The sequence below is a fragment of the Macaca mulatta genome, chromosome 8 (genome assembly GCF_049350105.2).
Source record: "Macaca mulatta isolate MMU2019108-1 chromosome 8, T2T-MMU8v2.0, whole genome shotgun sequence".
Classification (NCBI taxonomy): domain Eukaryota; kingdom Metazoa; phylum Chordata; class Mammalia; order Primates; family Cercopithecidae; genus Macaca; species Macaca mulatta.
This window is the reverse complement of record NC_133413.1, coordinates 85,866,014-85,887,774: the sequence shown is the minus strand read 5'-3', so window position 1 is coordinate 85,887,774 and position 21,761 is coordinate 85,866,014.

Below are 21,761 nucleotides of genomic sequence, written 5' to 3'. Positions count from 1 at the left end.
CGCCATGTTCGTCAGGTTGGCCTCAAACTCCTGATGTCAGGTGATCCACCTGCCTCAGCCTCCCAAAGTGCTGGGAATACAGGCGTGAGTCACCGTACCCAGCCAATCTTACAGTTTCTTAACAAATAATTGTACTAGAAAAAAATGCTGATTCAGTAAATGTATGAAAATAAAATAAAGATTGATGATTTTGTAATTGGAAACAATTCCAGAAATAAATGAAGGCTGCTCATACAATCTATTTTATAGCATTGTTTTTCACATAGTAGTTACTTAAAAAAAAGTTTGCTGAATAAATCAATTATCATTGAGAACACCTGGAATCAGTTAGCCTAATACATTTACCTGGAATACAGAGTGCATTTTTCCAGAGCTAAAGATTTGTCTGTAGCACATTTGAATAATACAGCCATTTCATTTCCTCCCATTCATTTCCCTTCACCTCCAATCCTGGCTTTCCCGTAAATGCCTTCAACTGTGCTGACAATTTCACCACTGACTACTCTGCCAGTGTAGAGGCCTGAGCAGTGGTCCAGGCCCAGACCAATAGCTCCTGGGCATTTTCCTCAAGTAGTTCGAACATTCAGTTCTAGGGTTTGGATTTAAAAATATCAGCCAACAATATACTGACAGTACAATGGGCTTTTAGATATTTCTTTTTTTCTTATCAAAATGAATTTTTAAGGTCGTACACTAGTTATTTTTTGAAGAACTTGTATTCTCTTTAGGATGTTTCCTAAGTAAAATTATTTTATTTGATACTACTTAGAAGGAGCTCGGTGACAGGATGGATATAATTCTGAATTTTATTTTATTATATTTTTGTTCCTGTTGTTACTCAGGAAAAACTCCTAATATAGCTGTTTATGTGTTAATTGTGCTGAAATATTAATTAGGTTGTCTGCCTACAAAACTCTGTTTTCGCTCAGTTCCTCCCTTTATTAATTGGAAAGAGTCCACAATTTGGGGTCAAAGATATCTATTTCTGAACCCCTTCAGTCTTCTATAAAAGCTGCGACCTTGGACAAGTCACTGTTTTGCTCCAATTCAATTCTCCTTTTCCTTCATCATTGCTACCACGACAAAACAAATATCTGCAGACATCACACAGAGTCTGAAAATAACTGGACATGGCCCATTACACATGGACTTAGCTAAGTGTGCCAATGGCATAAGTAGTCATATTCTGACCTGCAGTTTTGGCATCTTCGAAAGCAGCATCATTGTTTTATTTTAGGATGCCTTTGTCTGTAGATGCATTTGGCAGCCCAATGGTGATGATTCCCTTCGGTTGTGTGTTATGGGAGTTTGTTGTTGTTTCTTTAGAAAAGATAAGATAAATTATTGTATCTGTTTCTTCTTCTTTTAAAAATGTCTATTAGATGTCAACTCAAAGATGGGCAGTAGGTAGTATTAGTCAACGCTTACAGGTCTCATACAGTAAGGGAGCAATATGGGGTTTTGAGACATAGAGGCAGATTCAAATCCTAATTCTACCTCTAACTAGCTATCTGACTGCGGGCACATTATTTAACCTTTCATAACTACCTGGCCCTTCATTTCTAGGAGAAAATAACACCTCCCTTACAGATTATTGTGAATACAAATTAAAACTTTTATAAATTGTTTAGCACACAGTAAGCTCTCTCCCCACAATATTTTATAATAGAATCAGAAATCTTAGAGTTAGTATATGTAACTCTCTCATTTTCCAGTGGGAAATTGATATCTGGCAAAGTTAAAAGACTAGCACAAAATCATGCAATTATTTACTGCTGAGATTGTTCTGTAATCCACTTCTCTTAATAATATCTAATGCCCTTTTTACTCCAGAACAATGACACCTTTATTAATTGAGTACTACCAAGATCCTATTTCTGACCTAAAGAATGATTACATTTCTCATTGTGATAAGAGCAAATTTTAGTAATCTTATCTTATATCGGAGGTTTATATTAGAATTTTTTTTGTCTAGAGAAAAATTTTGTTTAAAAGCTAATGCACTAGCAAAGTATAATTTATTTAAGGACAATATAACTAAGTTCAAAACAACTTGATTTCCCTGGTGTATACTCTGAACTTCACTCTAGCAATCAAGGATAGTATATTTAAATGTGATTTAATAGTACTCAGTTGATGCATTATTTAATTTATTGCATCATGTGCCTGCACAATGTCATCATTGTAGTGCAAAAGCAATTTTACTGAATAAGTGCTATGGTTTCAGCTACTTCTTTAGTATTAGAATGTAGTTTTCTCCATTATTTATATATAGTTCATTTTATACCATGATAATTTTGAAGTAAAATGCCATTTCCTACTTTCCTCGTGTAAATGTATATTCATTTCATGTCTAATATAATCAAGATAAAATAGTGCTCAGTTCAAAAGTCCTTCGCTATTCAAAATAAATGGTTTGGTAGAATGAAGGTCTAAACTGAAGCACTATGCATGTGATGGCCTAATGGCTTTCTTAAAAATATATTTCTGACAGAGTTAATTTTGTTAAAAACAACCTGCCAAACTAACTACACTTCTAAAAAAAAAAAAAAAAGAAAAGGGAAGAAAAGGGAAGAAAAGGTAATAGTGGGTGTAAGGTACAGATCTTCTGTTGAAGGAAGCGCCTTATAATGTCCCTGTGGGGTGGTGAAACATTAAAAATGGAATTCTAACAGTTACCGGTATATCTGGTACATCACAGTCTTCTTACACTAATTGGCCATTATAACTTTGAGTAAATCACTTAATCTCTCTGAACCTCTGGTTCCTTTTCTCTCTAATCATAAACAGTAATCTCTGCCTAAGAATAATGAGATATTTAAGCTTTTGCCATCCCTGAGAGAAAGCTGTGTTAAATTAATTTTTTGTCTGGGCCTTGATCTATCAGTGACACTCTTTGTGTCCAATAATTTCAAAGTCTCTCTTACCACATCCCATTTTGTTAATTCATCAAACCCTGACCCTAATTTCACCATCATTCCCCTACTAGACCCTATTCTTTCTTTTTCTTTTCATAGCTAGTTTTCTTGGCATTTTCTCACTCCGGCCTACCACATATGACAGCAAAACCATTGGAAAAACTGCAACTTATTTCATGTCCCCAGAGTAGAAGGACAGACAGATCCAGTGAAGTCGCCGGCATAAGCAGAGGTATTTCCAGTTTCTGGTCCTTCAGGTAGTGAGCTTGGAAGTCATCATTTTATCCTAAGATCAAGTAAAGAGCTGAATGAATTGAAAAACCAACTCCTCTTAGATCCATCAAAGAAATGAGGTTACAGGTCAAACTGCTGCCCTCAACATTGGAGAGACAAACAGGCAAATACATACACCAGAGCACTAACCATCCAGCAAAAACCTCTGAGGGAACCCGTGCTGGGATAGGAAAACCTGAACTGTAATCAATGACTTGCTGGAGGCTCAGAGCAGACGAGTCTGAGAGTTAAAAACTCCAGGGGGGATTTAGCCATAGGGGGACGCCCCCACTTTTGTGAGCCGACCCTCAGGAGTGCAAGCTGGTTCTCAAAGTAAACAACAGAGAAAAATCCCCTTGTGCTTCCAGAAGAGAGAAGGGAACAGGAACCATTTTGAAATGCACCAGAGCATGCTGCTCTTCTCCAAAGGCCGGTCCTCAGGATAATCTATTTAACCAGGGTCTAAATTATTGTGGTTTTATAAAGGCTAACCTACCTGGGGAAAGGAAATGTCCAATTTCAGCCCACTCTAGCCCTCCTCTCCTACCTAAATGGTGTAGGTAGGGAGACTGTGTGTGAATTTTATGCTCCAGAGGAACAAGCTCACTAACAGATTGAGACTTAATTACGGGACAGCAGATGCTTCCCCTTCCCTCACACCTCACCATCACATTACCAAAGGCCTATTTACAGCAGTTCCATTTACCCAATACATGTCTGGTTATCAAGAAGAAAAAAACAGGCGTACTAAAAGGCAAAAACACAGCGTGAAGTGACAGAGCAAACACCAGAACCAGACTTAACTATGGTAGCGATGTTGAAATTATTAAATTGGGAATGTAAAGCAACTATGCTTAGTAAGCTGGGGGCTTTAATGGGAAAGCAGATGGCATGAAAGTAGAGTGATGGAAATTCTAAGAAAAAACGTTTTAATGCTGAAGATAAAAAAACAGTATGACAGGATGAACAACGCCTTTGATGGACTCATTAGCAAACTGACAAGGCAAAGAAAAAAAAGTCTCTGAGCTTGAGGACATGTCAGTAGAAACTTCCATAATAAAAAAGCAAACACAAAAAAGATATAACAAAAGGAAACAGGTTATCCAAGAACTATGGAAAAACTACAAAAGGTAAAACATAAGCATAATGGAGATACCAACAGACAAAGGAAAAGAGAAAAGAAGAGAAGAAATATTTAAAGGAATACTGACTGAGAAAGTTCTCAAATTAATGTCAGGCATGAAACCTTAGATACAGGAAGCTCACAGAATGCGAAGCAGGATAAATGCTAAAAAACAAGAACAGTGTGGTTGCTCACGCCTATAATCCAAGCACTTTGGGTGGCCAAGGTGAGTGGATCGCCTGAGGTTAGGAGTTTGAGACCAGCCTGGCCAACATGGTGAAACCCCGTCTCTACTAAAAATACAAAAATTAGGCTGGCATGGTGGCGGGTGCCTATATTCCCAGGAGGCTGAGGCAGAAGAATCACTTGAACCTGGTAGGCGAAAGTTGCAGTGAGCTGAGATCACCCACTGCACTACAGCCTGGACAACAAGAGTGAGACTTTGTCAAAAAAACAAAAACAAAAACAAAACAAACAGAAAAAACCACCAAAACCGAAACAAAACCAACACATCTAGGCATGTCATATTCAAGTTGCAAAAAAAAAATCTAATGTAAAGAGAAAACCCAGATAAAAGCCAGAGGAGAAAAACACCTCACCTATATAGGAGTGAAGATAAGAATCACATCCAACTTCTCAAAATACATGCAACTAAGAGAATAGAGTGAAAGTTTTGACCAAAGATAAATAAATAAGCACACACACAAACAAACAAAAAATTTTACCAACCTAGATATCTGTAACATGCAAAATTATCCTTGAAAAGGGAACAAGAAATACAGTTTCTTAGACAAACAAAAATTGTGAGGATTTGTTGCCAATAGACTGGCTTGTAAGAAATATTAAAAGAAGTTCTTCAGAGAGAAGGAAAATTGTATAGTCAGAAACTCAGACCTGAATAAAGAAAGGAATAGCATTAGAAAAGGAGTAAGTGAAGATAAAACCTTTTTCTTATTCTTAATTGATCTGATAATGTTTTATTCAAAATAATAGCAACAATGCATTTGATTGTATATGTTTATTTGTGTATATATATTAATATGTGTTTATGTATAAGCGAAAGGAATGACAGCAATAGTACAAGAGACAGAAGAGAGCAATTGGGAATATTTTGTTATTATAAGATAGTTGCACTGCCTGTGAAGCAGTGTAGTGTTATTTGAAATCAAACTTCAATTAGTTGGAAATATATATTGCAAATTCTAAGGCAACCACTAAAATACGTTTTTAAAAAAGTACAACTGATATGCCAAAAAAGGAGAGAAAATAGAATCATATAAAATGTTCAAGTAAAACCACAAAAGGCAGAAAAGGAGTGGAAGACAAAAGTAGGAGCAAATAACAAATGCTAATGAGGAGAGTAACAGGATCTCACATTTATTGCTCGTGGGAATACAAAATGGTATAGCCACTTTTGTAATACGGTTTGGGAGCTTTTAATGAATCTAAACACACTACTACCATGTGATCCAGCAACTGTACTCCTTAGAATTTACTCAAATGAGGTGAAAACATGTCCACACAAAAATCTGCACTCGGATGCTTACAGGAACTTTATCCATCATTGCTAAAATGTGGACACAACAAAGATGTCCTTCTGTGGATAAACTGTGGTTCATCTGGACAATGAAGTAGTATTCAGTGCTAAAAATAAATGAGCCATCAGACCAGAAAAGACATGGAGGAATCTTAAATGCATATTAAAAGACAGAAAAAACATGGAGGAATCTCAAATGCATATTACTAAGTGCATATTACTAAGTGAATATTACTTAAATGCATATTACTAAGTGAAAGAAGCCAATCTTTGAAAAGCTACATCCTGTATAATTCCAAAGATATTAATTTCTAGAAAAGACAAAACTAGGAAACAGAAGAGGATCGGTGGTTAGTAGGGGTTATCAGAGAGAGAGGAATGAATAAATGAGGAACAGAGAAATGTTAGTTCAGTAAAGTTATTATGTATGATACTATAATGGTGCTATATATATATTATATTATATAGAACACATTATGTTATATAATTTATATCATTATATTATAAAATTAAATATGAAATTATACTATTATATTGTATTATTATATATTATATAATATTATATATTATTTTCACAAATGTGAAAACCCATAGAATGTATAATACCAAGAGTAAACATAGTATGTGCTATAATAATATAATGATATAATGTAACCTAAGGTATCTGTAATGATACTGGCTTTCTTCTTGCTATAAAGGCAGACTGGCAACTTTGGGAGAAAGGGATAAAGGCATATTGTGATTAAAACGAAATTCTTCATGATTGAGTAAAAAGAGATAAAAGTAATTGATACACATTAATATACTCACATATTATTTTCAAGTAGTGTTATTTGAAAGTAAACTTGGATTAGTTGTAATTTCATATTTCATTATACCCATGTTATTTTCACCAGTCGTGTATCTTCTTAAATATTTTCAAGCACTGTGAGCGCCACAGCTTGGAACACATGGCTTAAGAGACTAGTGTATGATATTTTATTACCCAGACATTTCAAATCATGTTTTTTAGCAATACAATCAAGACTGTCAGCCCTCAAACTCTTGTGTAGTTTAAGAGTATCTGATATTCTTTTTACTTTTTTCATCTCTCATGTCATAATATACAAAGGAAACAATATGATTATTTGAGGGAAGGTTTAAACTTCCATATCAATTTTAGATTTTTAAAGAAAAAATTTAAAAACAAATTATCCTAACATATCTAGAATCTCTCCCTATCTCTTCTTAGAAGATTGTTGATTCCAACTCCAGGACTAAGACAGTAACTCGAAGTATATAATTATTTTATTGAGTTTTGCTTGCTCATTCTCTGGGAGAATGAGTTGTATTCATACTCTTGTGAGTATGAATAAATACAGCTGTATTTCACACTGTATTCATACTTATTAGGTTGATGCAAAAGTAATTGCAGTTTTTGCCATTGAAAGTAAGGGGAAAGCTGCAATTGCTTTTGCACCAAACTAATAATTTAACAGAGAAAAAAACAAACAAAAACAAACAAACAAAAAAACCCAAAACACCTTTTTTTGTAATTTAACAAAGTTGAACCTACCAGTAGCATCTGAATTTGTTTACATTACATAGTGTACACATAACTGCATATGTTAATATCACAAGAGTCCTCCACCTTATTTTTATTTGTGAGAGTCAAAACATTAAAGTTAAAAAGTCAACCTGAAGAATGCTACAATGACATTATTAATAAAAAACAAAATAGTCTTTAAATTAAAAAATATTACTGGAAACAAAGATATTTCAAAATAATAAAAAGGTCAATACACATTTTATAAAGATATAATGGCAATATTGAATAAACACTTAGAACAACAGAATATATGAAAAACTCCAGAAACTGAATGGCAAAATGGACAAATTAAAATAAAAATCACAGATAAAGATTCTAATACTTCTCTCCAGTAATTGATATAATAAGTACAGAGAAAATCAATTTTAATTTAGAAGATTTGAACCAAATTATGTTTATAGAGCATTCCAGTCAACAGCAGAAAGCACATTCTTTTCAGTGAAGATAAGATATATTCCAGGCCTTATATCAAGTCTTAATATATTTAAAAGGACTGAACTAGTACAGAATATATGGTTTCTGACTACAGTGGACTTATAAATTAGAAATCAATAATAGAAAGAAATGTGGAAAATATAAAACTATTTTGAAATTTTGAAAGACTTCCAAATAACTCATGGATAAAACAATAAATCACAAGGGAAATTATAAAGCATTTTGAAGTAAATGAGGATTAAAATGCAACCCAACACCATTGTGTTATACAGCTAATGCAATTCTCAGAGGGAAATTCATAGCTCATATTAGTAAAGAATAAAGGTTGAAAATTATATTAGTTTCTGAAGCTAGAAATTAGCTAGAAAATAAGTTTAAATTAAATCCTGAGCATTGGGAAAAAAGGAAATGATTCAGAGAACATGAATAAGTGAGAAGGACTAAAACATAAGCAATAGAGAAAAATCAATGAAATAAGTGTAACCGATTTATTGAAAAGGTCAATAAAATTCTATCTAGACAAATCAACAAAAGAAAAAAACAAAATTATTAATCTCAGCAGTAACAGAAGAAACATCCTTACAGGTTTCTTACATACCTAAAGTATAAGATGTTATAAGTAGCATCTAAGATGGTCTTTAAACATGCCTACCTTCTAGTATTCAGGGCCTTGTGTAATACATACTCTCTCCTTGAGCAATGTGCTTCTAACTTATAGACTACATTAACATTAGGACATATTATTTAATTGGTATATAGCAGGAAATTGTAACTCTCATTTTCTTAGCAAACAATTACATTTGTTGCTGGTTTTAATGAAATAAATTGCCATGCTAAATAGGCCCGTGTGTCACTGAAGGCAGCCTCTGGCCGGTAACCTGCTAGGAATTACGGCCCTCAGTTCAATAGTTCAAAATAAACTGCGCTTTGCTAACTCGTGGGTGAAGCAGCTCTTTCCTTTGTCAGGCTTTCAGAGGAGACCCAGATTGACACCTTGATTGAGGTCTTATGATAGACTCTGAAGCAACAGACCCACATAATCTGATTTCTGACCCACAGAAACTGTGAGAAAACACAGTGTGCTATTTTAAGCTGTTAAGTTTGTGGTCATTTGTTATGCAGCAATAAATAACTGATATGTAATATAATATTATGAGCAAGTGCACACCAATAAATTCAACAAATTATATGAAGTGGACGAATTCCTCGAAAGACACAAGTTGCCAAAACTAAATTAAAAAATAGTATGCCTAAATAGGCCTGTATCAGTGAAAGTCATTATATTCATATTAGGGAACTTTCTCACAAAGATATCTCCAGACTACATGGCTTCAGTGGTGAATTCTATCAACACGTAAAGAAGAAATAACATTAATCTTATAGTACTTCTCTCATAAAATAAGGGAAAATGAAGCACTAACCAACTCATTTTATAAGGTCAGTATTACCCTAACAATCAAAAGATCAAAAAGAAACAAAACCATGGGCTAATATTTGTTATAAATATAGGTGCAGAAATTCTTACCAACATGTTGTCAAATCTCAAAAAAATATAAAAAATATAGTGCATCACGACAAAAGGGATTTATCCCAGAAATCCAAGGTTGGTTTAGCATCTGAAAATCATTTAGTGTAATTCATCATATTAACAAAATGAAGAGAAAACAGACATTCATATCATTTGAATAAATGCTCAAAAAGAATAGGACCAAATTTAGCATCAAAACAGAAGAAAAGAAACCTTCCCACCTTGATATAGGATATTTATGACAAAGCTACCATTTACATTGCACTTACTAACAAATAGCTACTTTTTACCAAAGAGAAAAGATAAAAGGCAAAGATTTCTGCACTCGTCACTTCTAGCGCACATTTTACTAGAGGTCTTAGCCAATACATTATGGCAAGAAATAAACAGGATAAAGATTGGGAAATGAAGAACTAAAAGTTTCTTTATTCACATATGACATAATTGTGTGCATTAAAATGTCAAAAAGAGTATTTTTAAAAGTCACTAGAACTTATTTAGTAAATTTTAAAATAATGCTAAAATAAGACCAATGTACAAAATCAATTGTGTTCTTATATACTAGCATCAAAGAAGTGGAAATTGAAATTTAATAAGACATTATTTAAAATTGCATAAAACACTAAGCATTACATTTAAGAAAATACTTGTAAAATCTGTACACTATAAATTCCAAAAATTGCTGAAATTTTAAAAACTCTAAAAAAATTGAGATATATATATTATATCATGTTCACGAATTAGAAGACTCAATTTTAAGATGGTAATTTCCCACAAATTTTTCCACAGCTAAAAAAAATTTTAAGCACATTCTCAGTTGGGTCTTTTTTTCATTGATAGAAATTAACAAACTTGGCCAGGTACAGTGGCTCCTGTCTGTAATCCCAGCACTTTGGGAGAGTAAGGTGGCAGGATTGCTTGAGTCTAGCAGTTCAAGACCAGCCTGGGCAACATAGGGAGACCACATCTCTACAAAAGAGAAAAATTAGCTAAGCATAATGGCTTATGCCTGTAGTGCCAACTACTTGGGAGCTGGCATGGGAGGACCACTTGAGTCTGGGAGTTGGAGGCTGCAGTTAGCCATGATTGCACCACGGCACTCCAGCCTGAGTGACAGACTGAGATTCTCATGAAAAGCAAAACAAAGCAAACAAAAAAGAAATTAACAAGCTGGTTGTAACATTTATATGGAAATGTAAAAAATTTAAAACAGCCAAAACAATGTCAAATACATACATATATTTGAAGAAATAATAGTTTTTATGAAGTATTGCTGAAGTAATTGGATATCCATATGCAAAAATAAAAGTGAATGTTAACCTTTGCCAATCCTCATCCAAAAAAAATTAATGCAAAGTGCATCGTAGGCCTATTCAATAGAGCTAAACCATAACTCTTTGAAATAAATCATAAGAGAAAATCTTTGTGGCTCTGGGTTAAGCAAATATTCCTTATATGGCACATCAACAACACAGAACACAAAAGAAGAAGATTAATAAATTGAATCTCATAAAAATTAAAACCTTTTGTTTTTCAAAAGACACCAAGACACCATTATAATGAAAAAAGACAAGCCACAGCCTAGGAGAAAATATTTCAGAATATATATATATGTGAAAATGGCTCGTATCTGAAATATACGAAGAACAACTTATAACTCAGTAATTAAAAGCAGCCCAATTAAAATGATGGACAGAAGATTTGTAAATCCTTCACATATATACTATATGAATGACTAATACATATAGAAAACAATCTTAGTTCTTAACAACATTAGTTTGGTGAAAAATATGAATTTAACCACACTAAAGTATCACTAAACTAGAATGACAAAAAAACAAAGGAAATTACAAAATAAAACCACAAAACAAACAAACAAACAATCAAACAAACAAAGAAACCTAGCAATACCAAATATTGGCAAGGCTGCGTCACCGCTGGAACTTTAATATATGGCTGATGAGAATGTAAATAAATGGTACAGCCACCTCAGAAAACTGGCAGTTTTTACATAAAATTAAATGGAAACATCATATAAATCAGCGTGTATACTTCTAGGTACTTATCCAAGATAAATGAATTTATGTTCACACAAAGACCTATATATGAATGCTCATAGCAGCTTTATTTATAACCGTCTGTAGCTATAGTTAGTTCAAATGTCCACTAACTAGTGAATGAATAAACAAATTGAGTTATATTTGTAGAATGGAATATTATTCACCACTAAACTGAATTACTGATATGTGTAACAACCTGGGTAGATCTCCAGATCATTAAGTATAAAATTCTAGATATGGAAGTCTACATTCTATGTGATTCCATCTCACAAAATTTTAGAAAAGATTAAGCTGATCTATTGTGACAAATAGCCGTTCAGCAGTTGCTTGGGACCAGGGTGGGGGAAATGAGTTGACTAAAGGGGCATCAGGGAACTTTTGGGGTTGATGGAAATGGTCCGTATTTTGCTAATGGTGAAGTGATAAGACTATACAGTTCCCAAAGTTATCAAACTTTACCCTTAAAACAAGTAAGCATTAGTGTATGTAAATCACACCTCAATAAAGCTGTTTAAAAAATTCATCCTGTCCAAGTAAGACGGAAAATATACAGGTAAGATATTTTCATTTATCATTATCAATATTATGTCCCTTCTCTTTCCAATCAATGGTAGAAATATCCTCAATATGACATATGCTCAGATATTGAGAATTTTAGTTTCTGTTGGGCAAAATGAGGTGATCATCTTCATACATATCAGCTACGTTATGTAGACCTGGAAAGAGAAACAAAAGTTTTATTTAGCTTCAGAAAGACGTTTAAAAATAAACAATATCCCGTCTATCAATTATCTTTTAAATAAACGGAATAATTTTGCCCTCCCTATTTTTTATTTCACACCTGCGAGGTCTTAGTCATAGAAACTGTATTTGCTCTCTGCTGGGTGTCAGGCTCGCTCTTGTTTTCTTTGGCAGTTCTTTAGAGGCATCATTGTGAAATTTACTCAGAGGATCCAAGTTTAGATATGCTTGAAGAAATTTCTGGTATTCCTGACATCATATGGTTAGAAAAACCTCTTGGGTGTTGGGGTAAAGGAGAGAGATGGGCAGGTAGTAACAGTGTTCTAACTCTTTAACCTGAAGAGTTTGTGTGTGGTTGGTGTTGTGGTAAAGCAGAACTCATTTCATTTATGGGGAAAACAAACATTCATCACAGAATTAACTCAGATGAAATACGGCTTCTGAACTGCAATTATTTTAAGTGTACAAAAGGTAATCACTTTCTTAAAAAAGAAGTTCTTTAAGATCTCAGAGACAGAGCAAGGGTCAAACACAAGTGATTTTTAATTAGGTATTTTTCTGCCTTTATTAGTCCTTGATAGACCAATATTTCCTTGTATTTCCTAAAAACGTTTGAAATTTTGTTTTATTTTAAAAAATTTTTTTGGTTTAGACAAGGCATTGCTCTGTCACCTAGGCTGGAGCACAGTGGCACAATCACAGCTCACTGTAGCCTCAACCTCTTGGGGTCAAGCAATCCTCCCACCTCAGCCTCCCAAGTAGTTAGGACTATTTTTTGTTGAGATGGGGATCTCAAACACCTGGCCTCAAGCAATCCTCCTTCCTTGGCCTCCCAAAGTGTTGGGATTTCAGGCATGAGCCCAGAATTTTATAAATTAAAACCTCCACCCTAATCTTCTAAATAAAAGCAAATAAAATGAATAAACTTGAAATTTCTTCTTAGCATCTAAACTTATGTTTTAAACATTTTATGTTTGACTAGTATATTCTGCAAACAAACAATCAATATGCTTGGAGTTTTACTGAATTCTTTTTGAAGAAACCTTTTCCCTTCTGTAAGAGAAATCTGACATATGGATCCTTTGAATTATCTGGAAGAACAATTATTGGGTTGAGACAGTCAGACCATGTGAATGAAAGCATTTAAAAATAGTGGCTTTTTTGTGGCCAGGCATCATGGCTCACACCTGTCATTCCAATGCTTCGGGAGGCTGAGGCAGGCAGATTACTTGAGTTCAGGATTTTGAGACCATCCTGGGCAACACGGTGAAACTCTGTCTGTACAAAAATTTTTTTTTTTTTTTTTTTTTTTTTTTTTTTTTTTTTTTGAGACGGAGTCTCGCTCTGTTGCCCAGGCTGGAGTGCAGTGGCCAGATCTCAGCTCACTGCAAGCTCCGCCTCCCGGGTTCACGCCATTCTCCTGCCTCAGCCTCCCGAGTAGCTGGGACTACAGGTGCCCGCCACCTTGCCCGGCTAGTTTTTTTGTATTTTTTAGTAGAGATGGGGTTTCACCGTGTTAGCCAGGATGGTCTCGATCTCCTGACCTCGTGATCCGCCCGTCTCGGCCTCCCAAAGTGCTGGGATTACAGGCTTGAGCCACCGCGCCCGGCCTGTACAAAAAATTAACCCGGCATAGAGGCATGCTCTTGTGGTCTCAGTTACTCAGGAGGCTAAGGCGAGAGGATTACTTGAGCCCAGGAGGTCGAGGCTGCAGTGAGCCGCGATTGTACCATTGCACTCCAGCCTGGGCAACAATAAGACCTTGTCTCAAAAAAAAAAAAAAGAAAAGAAAGCATGACTTTTTCAAGAGCTGCCATTTAGCATGAGAGAAATTAGAGACATCAAAAGGCCTTAAAGAAATAATTGAAAAATATTATCACCATCCTCAATGATTGATATTACATAGTCTTCCTAGACATCTCCCCTGTGGTAAAGTTTTATACTTTAAAAATATAACGTTAAAAAGAATTAAAGTAAATTGATTTAGAACAAGTGAATAGATTATTTACAAAGATAAGTAGCAAAATAAATATTATCTGATTGGTGGAATATAACGTTCAAATTTGAATAAGTTAGGTGGAACACATAATATTTTAAAATTTACCTTAATTCTATAAACCAGTGGGGATCAGTTGAAGATTTTTTCTCTCTTCATTGTTCTCTGTTTTTTTTTAAAGAAATATATTCTTGTTATGAAATTAAAAGAATATACAAATATATGTAATAAAATACAAGTGTTCGTTAAACCTTCATTTTTCTCACATCTTCCTCTAATCAAGACAAAGTAGTGAATAGTTTGGTTAGAATTATTCATTTCTTTTTCCTATGAACTCATAAATAATTTGCCTGATATATAAGTGAGATGATAGACATTACATTGCAACTGTATTTTTTAATTAATGGGTATTTGAACAACACTTTGTCACGTCTGTACATATAGATCTTTTGTATTCTTTTTAAATGCAGTGTAATATCCACAGGATATATATGCCATAATTTTTTGATGCACACTTACTCTGATTTCACTATTTTATATGGTTTTTAATTTTTCATTTTGACATTATTTCAGACTAACTATATTTGTAAAGCTTCCTTAAATTTTTACATCTTACATAACCATAGTACAATAATCATAACTAGGAAATTAGCATCAACATAACACTGTCAACCAATCAAAAAATTTTATATGTATGTTCCCAAGTGTCCCACTAATGCCCTTTTTACTGATTCATATCTAACCCAGAATCACACATTGTATTTAGTTGGCAGGTCTCTTTGGTCTCCTTCATTCTGGGACAGTTCTGAAATTTACTTTGTCTTTCATGTCTTTAACACTTTTGAAGGTTATTGGCCACTTATTTTGTAGAATTTTCCTCAGTGTATGTTTATGTGTTTCTTCATAACATAATTTAGCTTATGCATTTGGGCAAGAATCTTACAGAAGTGAAGTGAGCTCCTCAGTACATCATATTTGAAAACATGATAACAATGCATCACATTGCTGGTAATTTTAAATTGATTGCTTGCATAAATTGGAGTATTCTAGGTTTTATCACTTTAAACGTTGCTATTTCCCCTTTGTAATTATTAAGCATCAGTGGAAGATGATCTTGAAAATATGAAAAATCCTTGTTCTTATTCAACTTTTGCCCACTAATTTTAGCATGCATTGATGATTCTGTTCTGCAACAATTATTATTATTTTTCTGAGCAATTTCTTACTTTCTGAAACTTTCCGTGACCCAAATATAGAATCAGCCATTTTACCAAGAAGCCCCAGTTCCTTATATTGGAGAGTAAAGTTTAAACCAGTTCCTTATATTGGAGAGTAAAATTTAAAAGTCAAGATCTGAAGACTGGATGTACTTATGGATGTACTGGGAAATCATTGCTTATAGGCCCTCAGTGGACAGAGCTTATATATATATATATATATATATATATATATATATATATATATATAAGCTCTCTATCTATCTACAGAGCTTATATATATATGCATGTATATATATTTATATGCATGTTTAACCATATATCTACACATATGTATATTAATTTCTGTATTAGCCATGTATGTATGTATATGGGTCACACACATACATCCATGTATATAAAAAACCGTGAGTTCCTACTAATATTTTCAATTCCATCTGGCATCATAGTGTTCCTTCTAGCCTTCTCCCTTACCTTATTTGAAACTTCTTTCTTCAACAGTGAGAAGCCTGGCTGTTGTTATCTACAATATACTTATATAATTGTTTAATCCTAAAGTATACATGAAGTATTTTCAGAATTGCTAAAACATATTCCATGAAAATAAATTTCCAAACTATAGAACAATATTTGTATATAGTTTTTGTTTGTTGGTAGTCCTGCTGTATGTAATCAAAACACTGTTTTCCAAGGTTTCTTAGATTAGCGCTTCATCACTTGCTTCAGAGTGGTTATGTTATTCATTTGTAATTCACTTAGGTTCTTTTTTTATTGCTCGTATCCCATTTCGGTTTTCCCTACATCCTGGTTGATTTTATGATTCTACTACTTTTGACACCGCAAATAATCTTGCCAAAATCATCTTTGTTCTAATGACTTTGTGTGAATTTGTAAGTATTTCTATAGGTAGATTCCTAGAAATGGAAATTCTGGGTCAAATGCATGTACATTGTACATTTTGATATACATCACCAATTTATTACAAATACCAACACTAACATACAACCCCACAGAAAGCTTCTGAGACTTTGTTGCTCATACACATCAACACTGAATACTGTAAATCTTTTAAATTTTTGCCAATCTCATTACAGAAAAAATTTGTCACCTGTTAATTTGTTTTTATTTCACTTATGTTGGAGTGGATATTATTGGCCATTTCTACTTGTTAGTGTGAATTGCTTGTTTATTTTTTTTTTTGCCTCCAATCCTAGGCATATTTTATACTTTTCTTGTTGATGTTTTTTAGAGTTTTAAAAATATAATAGATATTGACCCTGCTGTTTCCTATACATGTTGCAAATATTTTCTCTCAGATGGTCGCTTGACTTCCTTTTCTTTTTTGGTGGCTTGCACCATAACAATGTTTTCATTTCTTATGGAGTAAAGTCCATCAACATATCCATTTATGAAGTCTTCCTGTGTGGTTTAGGAAGGCTTTCTCCACAGTAAGATAATAAAAATATCAACAAAATATGTAAAACATGTTTTCCTTACTGATTCGAAATACCACTTGTATGATACTCTAAACTGTCACTTAAACATGTGCCTGGAATGCACCATTCTGGCAGTCCTTGAGTACGATCTGAGGGCCCCTGGCAATCCATGTGATCTTTTCATAGACCCACAAGATAAAAACTATTTTCATAGTAATACTACAATGCTATTTATCTCTCACTTTCATTCTTTTATGCATGGTCAGTGAATTTTTCCAGAAACTACAAGCATGACATGTGATGTCTTAACAGGCTGAATGCAGAGACAGCTATGAGAAGCCATTTGCCTTCTACTAAGTCGCTAGCATGTATGTGTATGTGTGTGTGTGTGTACACACACATTAGCTTCCTGTGACACACACACACACAAAGCTAGTATTTAAGCTGAAAGAGATTTTACATTAGTGAATATAATTTCTGTGAGATAAATATTTTAATATTAAGATGTCAGATTTAATGACAATACATTAGTGGACTTGGGTGTAACTCCGTCTTTATTTTTTTCGTTTTTGTTTTTGTTTTGAGACACGTTCTCAGTCTGTTGCCCAGGCTCGCGTGCAGTGGGCCAAACACGGCTCACTGCAGCATTGAACTCCCCAGGCTCAAGCTATCTTCCCACCTCAGCCTCCTGAGTAGCTGGGACACAGGCACGCACCACCATGCCTGGCTAATTTTTGTATTTTATGTAGAAATGAAATCTCACTATGTTACCCAGGCTGATCTCAAGCTCCCAGGCTCAAGCAATCCTCGTGCCTCAGCATCCCAAAGTGCTGGGATTACAGTCATGAGCCACCACAACCAGGCTGTAACTCCATCTTTGGAACCATGATTGAAATGCGACAATAGATTTGTTACAGAAACCAGAGTTCCATAGAAATCATGAACAGTATTCTGTCAGAATTAATTTGCTATAGAGAATTTAAAATAATAAATGTTAAATTTTCAAATTTTTATTTGTAAATTGTATGCAACACATCCTTTAGACACATAAAATTTATAATTAGCATGTGCATATGTATGTATGTATTATGCACATTAAGTTTGTGGAGAGCAGGTTATTAAACATTTACCTGCATACCACTGATTAAATATCAGGTGCATGAATATTAACAGTATAACAAATTCTACTCTGCATACAACAGAAAGGGTAACATTTACAAACCTACTAAACTTTATACCAAGTGTTGATGAGGATGTGGAGCAACTAGAACTCTCATATGCTTCTGGAAGAAATCTAACTTGATGAAACCACTTGAGAAAGCTATTTGGAGGTATCTTTCAAATTAAACATACTCATCATCTGATACAACAATTTGATCCTAGTTATCTATGTTTGTAGAACTGTATCTGTACACAGAATATATGTATAAAAACATTTATAGCTGCAAACCATAAATAAGCCAAATAAACATTAACAGCTAAAAAGTAAATAAGCTATTAAGCAATCATACAGTCAAACTCTATACAGCAACCAAAGAGAATAAACCACTGTCACATGTAACAACATAGTTGAAACTAATAAAACTGAGCAAAAGGAAAAGAGTGCAGCCTAATAATTTCATTTGTATAATTTTTTGAAAATACAGGAAAAACTAAATTACACTGTTAAACGTCAAAATAATGGTTCTCTGGTGAGATAGTTACTCAGAAGGGGCGTGAAGGAGACATCAGGTATGTTAGTAATGTTTTATTTCTTGTTTTAATTGATTTTATTTGAGACAGGGTCTCACTCTGTTGCTCAGCTGGAATGCAGTGGCATAATGACGACTAACTGCAGTCTTGACCTCCAAGGGCTCAAGCGATCCTCCCACCTCAGCCTCTCAAGTAGTTGGGACTAAAGGCATGCCCCACCACACCTGGCTCATTTTCTTATATTTTGTAGATACAGAGTCTCATTATGTCACCCAGGCTGTTCTTGAACTCTTGGGCTCAAGCGATCCTCCTGCATTGGCCTCCAAAATGCTAGAAATGGTAGTTCCTTAGATGTATGCATTTGAAAAATTTCAAGATTTATGTACTTTATTGTATGCATATTATACATTATTTTTAAAGATTTTTAAAATTAAGAATATAGAAATCTTGAAGAATGAAAATAAAAAGAGCTGATGTGTATTTATGACACCATATACAAAAATTGTTAATATATTTTTAAAAGCATATGTAAAAGCCTCTAAAATGGCCTCCAATGATGCTTGCCTTCTGGTATTCATACTTTTTTGTAGAGTCTCCCATGTCTAATGATGCTGTCAGATGGAACCAATGAAATATTGTAGAAATAACAGAGCATGACTTTCTCTCTCTCTCTCTGATAATTCCTTCAGAAGAAGCCAGCTGCTCTGTTGTAAAGACACCCAAGCAACCCTATGAGAGGTTCTTGAGGCAAGGCAAAGACCACTGTCAACAACCAGCATTGATTTTCTAAGTATTTCATTGAGCAATATTGGACGTGGTTCTTCAGCTCTCAATCAAGTCTTTTTTGTTTTGTTTTGTTTTGTTTTTGAGACAATGTTTTGCTCTTGTCACCCAGGCTGGGGTGCAATGGTGTGATCTTGGCTCACTGCAACCTCTGCCTCCCAGGCTCAAGCAATTCTCCTGCCTCAGCCTCCTGAGTACCTGGGATTACAGGCACCCGCCACCACGCCCAACTAATTTTTGTATTTTTGGTAGAGACAGGGTTTCACCATGTTGACCAGGCTTGTGTCGAATTCCCAATCTCAGGTGATCCACCCACCTCTGCCTCCCAAAGTGCTGGGATTAACAGGCGTGAGCCACCGTGCCTGGCCTCAATCTAATGTTTATATTACAGTAAATCCAGATAACACCTTTCCTATAACCTTTAATGACAAATCTAGAAACTTCATTATGGGTATTTCAGTTATAAAACCAAACCAATCTTTACCCTTTTTCCTTTTAATCAACACAAATAACTTAGTATACTTTAACTCTGATCAATATTTCCCACATTGTATTATGTTCCTGTCTAACATTTTCATTCTGTCTTGTTTAATTTTAATCCAGCAATTTAGACTGAATTATTATTTTATATAGTTTATATTCATTTAGAATCATTCATATGTTTACATTTAATTCTTTTTTGCAACTAAGTCCTTATGATGCTTGGAAAATGATTTTCTTTTACTTTTCTTTTTTTTTTTTTTTTTTTGAGATTGAGTCTCACACTGTCACCTGGGTTAGAGTGCAGTGGCACGATCTCGGCTCACTGCAACCTCCGCCTCCCAGGTTCACGCAATTCTCCTGCCTCAGCCTCCTAAGTAGCTGAGATTATAGGCACACACCACCACACCCAACCAATTTTTTGTATTTTTAGTAGAGACTGGGTTTCACCATGTTGGCCAGACTGGTCTCGAACTCCTGATCCCATGATCCACCTGCCTTGTCCTCCCAAAGTGCTGGGATTACAAGCGTGAGCCACCATGCCCAGCTGATAATTTTCTTCTATCATTCCTTCCACATTCATGAGTTTGTATTCTACCAGAAGGAAGAATGTTCCCTATTCATTCATTCACCCCTCATTTGTTTGTATTAATGTTGATTTGTGGATTCTTAATGTGTTCCATATATTATAAACTTCTAATATTGTTATTGATAATGATGTATAAATTGTCCCAGATTTGGCCAGTGATAGCTCCTTCAACATGATCATGTGACCTTTATACATGTCTTCATCATTCTTTGGGTACTTTCTCGTATTTTGGCACTAAAAAATGTCAAAATGTTTCAGGCTTATGTTTTTTATTTCTTTCTTTTTATGTCCCAGCTGTGTAATTGGACAGAGCTCTGTAAAACTGTAAGAAACCTTGATTCCTTTTAGTTTGACTGATTCTTAATATTCCCTTTGACATACCCTAAGGTCCCAGGTATGCTTGAGTTTGTTTCTTGTTTTTTTTTTTTTTTTTGTCTTTTTGCTTTTTTTTTTTTTTTAATTTGACTGTCCCTTGACAAGTATTACACTGACATAAAGATTATAGATTTATAATTGGTTGAGTCCACAAATATTAATGACATACCATTATGTACCAGGCACCATTCTAAGAACTAGGAATGCAATGATAGAAAAAAAAATGACTACAATCTATCAGGAAGCATATACTTTATTTGTAGAAGAGAGACAAGGAAACTCATAAAATAGAGGTAGATATAGCAGATGATGGTAAGCCTATCTTGAAATGACAGCTATTTATTCTTAATCTCTTTTTTGAAATATCTAGGTTACTTCTGAACCCATCCTAGTCTACATACATTTTAGAATCAGTTTTTAAGCTGATTCTAGATTAATATATATTTTTCTTTTGAAGGTATTTCTTCAGAGTTTCTTTGACTATGTACATTAATTTTTAAAGAATTAACAACTTTATGATATCAGTCTTTGTTTTCACATCAAGACACAAAGCTGGATTATTTAAAAGGAGTATTGTTTCTCTGCTACTTATAAACCTCTTTTAAATTATTTTAGAATTAGTTGGTTTCCTGAAAGTTTGTTGTGCTATAAAATACTACTTTCTAAAATATTGATACATGTATAGCCATTGTCTCACATAAAACCAAGAATCCTCAATGACTGCAGGATGATATTGTAAGAGCATATGGCTAACAAAGGAGGAAAGGACCAATGGGAGAGTAAAATAAAAATTGTCAGCAGTCTATGTTGTGGGATAAAAATTTAGGAATCTTCATGTTGCATAACAGAGATTCCTTGAGGCAGTTATGGTGTGAGAAACTAAGGAAAAGAGAAATGAAAAATGCTGAATTTAAATCATTTTGGCATGGCACATAAATAGAATCTCTGGTGTATTTGAGAGTAATTCTAATGCAAACAATTTGCTTTCAA